This window comes from Triticum aestivum, chromosome 2B (assembly GCF_018294505.1).
Source record: "Triticum aestivum cultivar Chinese Spring chromosome 2B, IWGSC CS RefSeq v2.1, whole genome shotgun sequence".
Classification (NCBI taxonomy): Eukaryota; Viridiplantae; Streptophyta; class Magnoliopsida; order Poales; family Poaceae; genus Triticum; species Triticum aestivum.
In genome coordinates, this window is record NC_057798.1 from 650,818,016 (window position 1) to 650,827,471 (window position 9,456).

General features: G+C 44.4%; 1 long non-coding RNA gene across 1 annotated transcript; it reads right to left on the bottom strand.

Moving 5' to 3' along the window:
• Positions 1–5,928: 5,928 nt before the first annotated feature.
• LOC123046501 (uncharacterized) lies at positions 5,929–8,954 on the bottom strand. Its single transcript, XR_006422384.1, has 2 exons — positions 7,165–8,954; positions 5,929–6,353 (listed from the first exon to the last, which is right to left on the bottom strand). It is a non-coding gene; the product is annotated as an uncharacterized lncRNA (long non-coding RNA).
• Positions 8,955–9,456: the final 502 nt, after the last annotated feature.

Below are 9,456 nucleotides of genomic sequence, written 5' to 3' on the forward strand. Positions count from 1 at the left end.
GAAGGACCACGAGAACCTTAGTGTGCAGACTACGACTAGCCACAGTGGGAGTAACTTCGGTAATAACATCGAGTCCAACTCAACAAATTTGCTTATGTGGCAGTGAGTTAATGAGGAGAGATGTAGTACTAGTAACTTAGCTAGTTACTGTAACATCACATATCCTAATGCAATATGAGTCTATAACCTAATAAATGAAGCTTTACATGTTACCACACTTAGGCTAGTCATAGTGGGAAGTAACTTAGACTAGTGTCATGCATATGACACTAGTCTTTGTTACTACCTTCATAGTGCAAAGTAACATACAAGTAGTATCATAGATGATAGCATTTATTACATTATAGACTCATTTTGCTTTGGGTTGCGTTATGTTACAGTAACATATTATGTTACTCTAAACATCTCTTTCCTCATTAACTCTATGCCACATAAGCAAACCTGTCTTGAAATGCGCTATGTTACTTGCTAAGTTACTCCCACTATGAACAGCCTTATGTTACTACCCACTATTGAGATAGTAACATAGTCTAGGGATATGTGTATATTACTAGTGTATGTTACTCACCATTGTGGCTAGTCTACAGGGACAGCCGAGTACGGCGGCCCGACTCATGCATGTCGCCGGTTCCTTCTTTTCCTCCCGTCCCTCCCCTCCCGCATGCCAACACTGGCGTCTAACCGCGACATCGGCTACCGCACGCAGAGAAATTAATTGGTTGTACTGCTGCACAATTCCTTTCGACTGATCTATCGGTAAGTGCAACCGCGCCCCCAATAGGTATCTCAAGACGATTTGTTTGCGTCAGCGCTCGAAAACAGGCCCAGTTGCATACTCAGGAGCCTGTTTTTCGACGGTTCGGCCCGAAATTGGCGTCAGCGGACTCAGGTCGAACCCGGCGTGCCGGGGCAATTGATTTTGGCGCGAATGAACAGCGGGTGTGCCGAGTCAGCGACCCCCGCCTCGTCGTCCTCGCAACGCCTCGGTTTCCCGCGGGGAATCAATGCCAAGGCTGCCGCCGGTCAGCCTTCCATTGATTCCTCACGGGCCGGCGTGGTGCGGCAACGCGCCTCATCGCGCCACACGTACACACAATGCTGCCGCCCCCTCCCCCCTCCCGCTGCTATATAAAACAGCACCTCCCTCGTTGGAGGACGCACCCGCCCGTAGTCCCTCTCTCCCCATTCACAGCCGCCGCCGACGAACTCTTTCATCTCTCTCCTCCCGTTCAAAGCGCCGCAAATGATGGGCGAGAGGTTCTCCGGCGATGGGGCGGCAGCCAATGGCTTCAGCCGCCGCTCGCTGCACAAGTGGGAAACCCACCTCCTGTTCGAAGCCAACGTCTCGGCGCCTCCCGACATGCGCGCGGCAGGGTGATGGAGGCTCAGCGCCGAGGGCGTGCCCATACCCCCGTTGCCCGACGTGACGCGCCCCGACTACTTCAACGATGAGGTCGAGCGCGTGCGGGCGTCGCTGATGGAGAAGCAGCTGGCCCTCCCGGAGTACGCCGCCCGCAACCACGAAGCATGGGCAGCGTACTTCGGACGCCGGCAGGCGGCGCGGCACCAACAACGCTTCTCTGATGCGGGGCACCAAGAACAGCGACGGTCGCCGCCTGTGGTGGGGCGCCCCCGGCTGCATGCTCCACGCCGTCCTCCAGCACCTCGAGGGCGGCAACGTGTCGCCGTTGACGTAGCCTGCCATCCCGGTTCCCCGCCGGAGCGGCGGCCAATGGATACCGAGGACCGGCTCCTCTTCCTCCTCCTCCCGCTCCTCCTCGCACTCCTCTGGGTTACCGGCGCTCTTCGGCATCAAGGCCGAGCCAGTGGAGACGTCGCTCGGCCGGTGCACCCGCAGCGCCGGCATCGTCATCAACGAGGGCGGGTGCGGCTCCTCCTCCTCGGCTCCTCCCCGCCTCGTCAAGCCGAAGACGGAGCCAGGTCTCGCCGGCGTCAAGACGGAGCCGGGGCTCGACGACGTGGCGGCCATGAAGTGGACGCGGGAGGATTGTGCGCGGCTGGAGTTGGAGGCTTGGAGCGCCAGCGCGCCCGCGCCCTAGAGGAGATTGCCGCTCGGCGCGGGAGCCGCGACGAGGGAGACGTCGTCGTTCTCGACGACAGCGACGACGACGCGCCGCCGCCGCCGGTCCGCCAGGGCGACCCCAGGTAGGGGTCCAGCAGTGGCGTCCGCTTGAAAAGGAGGAGAAGGACGACGACGACGACGACGGCACGGCGGCGACGAGGCGACGACGGCGACGGCGGCGGCGACGGCGACTACACCGTGTTCAACGAGTTCTTCGGCCTGTAGTCGCGGCCTTGTTTTTTTTAAAGTGAATTTTAAGTTTGCTATGTAAAAACTGCTTTAAATCGCCAAAGTTTATGTCATGCTTGCCAAATTTGTGTCAAATTTATTTTTAAACAGTTTGAAATAGACGTCCTGGGGCCGACCGTAGGTGGCGGCTGGGACCCAAATCTGCCGTTCCTCTAAGGATCTGCTGCTTGTTTCACCCATTGGTTTGTCTTTCGGTTTCAACGTTGCCAGTTTGGTTGAGTTGTACTCTCGTTGCATGTCTTGCAGCTTTCGAGAGATGGACCGTCTACCCTCAGACACACAGAGAGAGAGATGGACCGTCCAATGTCTGGATGTAGCGTTTGCCTACCTGCATAACCTTCAACCAGACACGTTGGGTGCAGTTTATTTGGGGGCTGGACGCCCAGTTTTTTTATTTCCATTTTTCTGTTTTTTCTCTTCTATAAAATAATTAGGAATTAAAATAGTTCCAAATTTCAAAAAATATAATTGAAGAAAAAATGTTCCAGAAATCATAAAATGTTTGTGGTTTAAAAACTGTTCATGATTTTGAAAAAACAAATATTTGCGTATTGAAAAAATGATCCTGCATTATATAAAACTTTCATCAATTTGAAAAAAAATGCCAATTAAAAATTTGTTCGTGATTTCAAAACAAATGTTCGTGTATTAGTTCAAAAATTCAAAATAAAATCATCAATATTTATAAAAATTTGTGCAAAAAATTCAAAATGTTCGACAAATGTAAAAAATATTATTCGCATTTTTTAAAAATTTGTTCACAAAATTCATAAAAATATTTGCAAATTAAAAAAATATTCACGAATGCCAAATAAAATGTATGTCGGAAACAAAAAGTTTTGGAATTTCAAAAAACACTCGCCTCAAAAACCTTGTCCACGACTTCCAAAAAATGTATGCAACTTAAAAAAATGTTCATGAATTCAAAATATATTCAGATTTAGGAAAAAATTCATGAATTCATAAAAATGTTCATAATTTCAAGAAACGATGAACATTTTTTGTAATTGATGAACAAAACTTTAATTCAAAAACTGTTCACCCTGATTTGAAGAAATATTTCAATTTTAAAAAATCACCGTCTTGAAAAAATATGTTACCGGATTTTCAGAAAATATTCGTGAAATTTGGAAAGAAAAAACTTAAAATGAATAAAATAAAAATAAAAAGAAAAGAAGAAAAAGGCCAAAAGAAATAACAGAAATGGTTTGGGAAGGTTCTAGAACTCTTCCTAAAACCGTACTTGAGTTATTTTGGCTGGCCCACTGTTCGCGTGAGGGAGCTGCGGGGGTACGCGCGCCCTACCCGCTGAATAGGAGAACCCTTTATTCGGTCCTAGACCATTTGATTTCATGCAAACATTATTGAGCCTGCACGGAATGGTTCTCATAGCACATCTGGGCCTACTGTGGACGAACGGCCGAATCGGCCAGTCCAGCAAGCCACGCTCGAGTGGTGCGCTCGAGCGCACATGGGTGGCTCTGGCAGTAAGTGGGTGTGGTGGTTTGCATGTATTTTTCTCGAATCAACTCCTTCATCGCTTCCACACAACAATGCTTCGATTCGATATAAATTGTACACGAAAAAGATGCACTGCGATGTTATGATTTCATTTAGGCTATCGGATGTAGTTTCGTTCACTCTGTGTGTCAATTTTTTCAGAAGTTCATTTTGACCCATGGGAGCATATGCTCCTGCCATCAAAAATATATATTTCAAAATGTCAACAAATTCCGAACACAAATTTGGCACGCACAACTCAACATTGTATGTGTGCAGGTCAAGTTTCATGAAAAACTAACATTTTATACGCCTTGTGTAAAATGTCTCATGAACAGCCTTTTTAACACTAATTTTTGTCTTTCTTGCACGTGACACAAAAGTTGTCGGTTTTTCACGAAACGAGTTTGATGCATGTAGAATGTCGAGATGTACGCGAGAATCATTTTGCAGAATTTTGTGACATTTCAAAATATTTTTAAAACACATTTTAAAATCCAGGAGCATATACTTGGAGCCTTTTTGGATGAATTCCAAAAAAATGTGGCACAGGTTTAACCATTTAAAATTTCCATTGAGGGGTAGCTTAACCTCCCTGTTTGACACGGCTTTTGTGTTGCATGTTTTTTGTTTCACAAATCATAGAGTAGTAGATTTAAATGTGACCAGTGTAATAATCTGCATGTCAGCCTTCTAATCTCGGTCACTCCTAATCTAGTTCACTAGTCTCTTCTAATCTACACAACTGTTCTTTGAATGGAGATAAGTTGTACACAAAAAAGATGTACATCAATGTTGTGGTTACATTCTGGCGATTGGTTTGTGATTTCTTGGACTATAAATGTTCAATTTTGTGTTTATTTTTGGAGTTATTTTGGATGAATTTTTATAAATTCATTGCATGTTCGATCGTTTGATTTTTTTTTACCAGTAGCTTCATCTCTCTGTATCACATATTTTCGTGTTGTACATATTCTATTTTGATAGTTGTAGACAAATACGTATGCATCTCAATAGTTCCTTCTAATCTTCTCAATATACTGTAAAAAATGGTGCTTCGAACTTGTGGGAGTGTTGTCACGTGTTTGTGTCTGTTGTTTCATGTGAATGTGTGTGCTTGTTGTGTCACGTGTGTGTTCTACTTTAACATGTCTGTTCAGGTGTAGTAGCTGTTAACTCCTAATCACGATTGTAACGTGCGATGAGGACCTTCCCTATTCGAAGCTCTTGGTTGCGAACCGCCTCTTGTCACGGCCCGACTTCCTGCTTGCGTGAACATGGTCTTCAGTTGTGTGGCATCTCACATCAAGACCGTGTTGCGCATGTGTAGCTACTGAGATCGTGAAAAGTTGTTGCAAAAATACTTGATGACTTCGATTGGTGGTGCTTCTCAAGCATCGGCCTCGAGCTCCGATGTGGAGATCCGAGGTCCAGCCCTTATTGGTTATATTTGGAAATAGCGATGTTTCGTATGTGGTAACCTTATTGAACACATTGCTAATTTTTGCTTGGACTTGTTCTTCACCCATTAAATGGCCTTCGGTGGTTGGATCCGACGACGGCAACGCTTGAGCACTGTCTCGTACCTGAAGGAGTTGTTGTTAGAGAATCATTCTTGTTGTATTAGTGAGGTTGTTGATGTGAATTATTGATCATTGTATCGATCGCTTCAATACTTTTTTTGCTTTTTTACTCCACCAAGGCATAACTTTGATCATGTTTTACTTTTCTAAACTAGTAAGCATGCACGTGAAATTCACGTGCATATGCATGCCTGGCAAAGATGGCATATCTAGTGCATGCTGATGCGTCTTTGTATCATATGCCTGGCCTGGAAAAGATGACATATCTAGTGCATGTTGATGCGTCTTTGTATCCTGGTGAAGCATCGAAACTGTACCCAAGGAAATACCTGCAACTGTCGTTGGCTGCTGGGCCTGCTCGTTCGAACCAACTATTGTTTTTTCTTTTTCTTTTCTGATGGTGATTTACAAGTGTTTGATTCAGGTTCTTGTGTTGTGAGTTTGAGCTTGTGCTTGTGTTAGACAAGTACAGTAGGTGTAAACCGTAAGCATGTTGTAATAAGATGGATATGCTTCATAGCTAACTGTCGCCTGAGTTTCCAAAGATTTTTCTTGTACACAAGTTTTACATGTCAAGTAGTAATAAGATGGATATGCTTCATATCTAACTGTTGTCTGATTTTCCAAAGGATTTACATCCATCCATCGTCGTTCCCACAGCATGAACCAAAAACAAAATTCATAGTTCAAATCAAAATACAACCTTTTGCAGCAAACTAACCCATGCGGAAATTAATAAGAAATTCACATATGATGCAGATGTATCAAAAAATTACATGACGCAGCTGGATCATCTTCATCCGCTCTAAAGGTATATCCAGCGTCGGCTTCGAAAAAGGCATATCAAATCGCCCTTTTCTCCCTTCAATCCCTCTTAATCTCATATCCAACGGCTCACAGGAGCCCGCATGACGAGAGGATCTAATCTCACATATCACCTGATATTTTCCCACATACAGATAGCTATTAGAAACAACAATATAGCCAAAAACAGAGCTAGATTAGAACATTCCCCCGGTTGAAACAGAGAATAGATTTATCTGGATTAAAAAAATCATCTACATTTAAATAAGGGAAATAACTACAGATGCTAAACATGCCAGGGAAACTACAAATCTTTCCACTTAGTACAGAACTATACACTTAGTACAGAATTCACCATGTGCTTATCAGGATTGCAATAAAGGTTAATGACAGTAAAAATGGAAGTTAACCTCTCTCTGGATCATCAAATAAAGAAAACTGAGCATCAGCATTGATCCGAGAGCTTATAACATGCAAGAACTATACACTTAGTAAAGAATTCACAATCTGCTTATCAGGATTGCAATAAAGGTTAATGACAGTAAAAATGGAAGTCAACCTCTCTCCGCATCATCAAATAAAGAAAAACTTAGCATCAGCATTGATCCGAGGGCTTATAACATGCAAGAAATATACACTTAATAGAGAATTTACCATGTGCTTATCAGGATTGCAATAAAGGTTAATGACAGTAAAAGTGGAAGTTAACCTCTCTCTGGATCAACACATAAAGAAAATGTGTTTGCCCATCGTGTTCATAAAAATAACTCATTATTCCTAAAACCATTAATTCGAGATATACATCAGATGTGCACTTCTACTTATTAAATTTGGAAACGTCACATGACGAACAGAGTTTGACTTACTTCAAACAAAACATTCACATGCATGGTAATAGCAATCAATTTGTATAATGACAGTTGAGCTTACGATTATGAAACCCACCGAAGATCTTCTTGATGTGAGGTATAGCAGTAGAAAACCGAGAATGACTCGACCTACAAGCCATCCACTCCAACATCAATCAGTTGGCTGCACCTATCGAAGATCTTCTTGATAATGTCCTCGTATGACCGCAGCCTCGCTCTAGTAGAGCATGAACTTGAGTTGCAGATGGACAGCAAGGGAGCACGGGCTATTAAATCCTATAGACCATTCACCCATATCTTTTCCTAAATCTAGGAATTATGAGAAAAAGAGAAAATAAAAGCATGTACATCAGAGGCAACTAAACAAAAACATCGCCATGGTTCATTTAACATACAAAGCATTTCAAAAAAAATCATACGACGTGCAAGTAGGAGTATCAACATTTGGACATATATTTAACAACTAACACATAGTAAATTAACTACCCCCGTCAGCCTCCTTGTGCCTACTCCTGGTGCATCTTGGGGCTACCAAATTTGATGAAGAAAATCAACTGTAAAGACCAATGTCCCGGGCCTACTCTCCCTAGTATTCCAACTCAGTTCTTGAAAATATATTTGGCCAAAATCTATGTAGCTCCTCGGCATGGTTTCTTTTGCTAGACAATTTTCACTTTTAACCTTTTATATATGTATACATGGTATATCACTGGACATAGCATAACGATATTCCCAAAAGATATGTGTTGATGTGTTTAACTCTCTTCCTTCTATTGGCATAATGTGAGGAAATTGCATTGTTCAGAAAAGTGATTCTTTCAGAGGATCTGCTTACTCCATATCTAAAATCCACATCAGTGTTCCTAAGTGATTCTTTCAGGGGATCTGCTTACTCCATATCTAAAACCCACATCAGTGTTCCTATGCATTGCATATCTGTTTTTTCTTATATCATTCAGTGATGTAAGTTTTGCAATTATATGTCAGTGCATTCTTCGTTTTGAACCATGTACAGAAAAAATCCAACGCCTTGGATAGCTTAGAACTTTAGTAAATCATTCACACTGTGTGGGGTGCCTTGTATCTGTGGGTGTACTTTCAATTGCTGAGGTCCTTCCACAAAACAAAAAAGGAGATAGTAGCAGCCATCGGTATTGAACATGGGAAGAACTATACAATAAACTATCTTTGCAACATGGACGAAGCAGAATATTACTATGAACCAATCACACAGATAAATTCAAAATTTCGTATGGGCCTGTCGGACACATACCAGTGCAGCGTGTGGAGGCGGCGCGTCGGGCGCACCACGCGCATGAAGGGGCTGCAGATCCACGACGAAGGAAGGCGCTGATTCGGGCTGGATTGCGGCGCCGGAGCGGGGGAGAGCGCCCGGGTAGGGAGGCACCTGCCATGACGTGGATGCGGCAATGCGGCTCAAGACGGGCTCCCTGCTCCCAATCCTCCTCGACAGTGTCATCTGCGTCTTCCTCCCCAAGGCCTTCCGCGGGCGGGATGGGTAAGGTCGGGGGTCGTCCTCATCAGCGCCGCCGACGCCTACGCGGCGCTCGCCTACCGCGCCGACCCTGGAGGGACTTTCCCCTTCGCCTGGCTCCTCCGCCTCGTCGGCGACGGCCGGGCACGGAGGAACGCGAGGCGGCGGCTGGGCGCGGAGGATGCATCAGGGCGGAGGCCATGGAGCGGCGGTGGAAGCACGTCAGGAAGCTCTCCGACGAGTTCGACCGCATCGCCGCCGCGCAGCAGGAGGGAAGAAGGGAATCCGGGGAGAAGAAGCCTGCCGCTACAGAGGTTTTTTTTTAACCTTCCGCTACAGAGGTTGGGGAGGAGGTGGACGGAATACGTGCGTGTGTGAGTTCCGCTTAAAGATCGTGAGCGATCGTGGACATGGAGCGGGCAGGATAAGTGGGCACAATTTTTTTTTCTCATGAACAGAGGAGTTCGGTTGACAGTAAAACATGTTTGGTGTTAAACATACGAGGGCTATGGATCGTTCGATTACTCTTATTAAACGGTGCAGATGATTTGGTTCTCCGTTCTCTCATGCTTTTATAAGAGTAATAGATGTCGGTGTGATTTTATATGTTTGTGTGTGTTCTTGTTGGATGTGTGCACACTAGCTACGTAGAAGTTGGGTGTGTGTTTACTGTGTTTGTATCTCCTTAAAGCTTCATTTTGAGCTAATAAAATTCACTCATTTGTTAAAAAAGTCACCCACCCTTCATTTTTCGGATTGCCCAATGTTTCCCTCTTCCCAATGATTTTGAATGTTCTAGAACATTTTCAAACCAAATTTTCTTTTTTTGTATTTTATTTTGTTTTTTTTTTCAATTTTTCACACTTTTCCCTT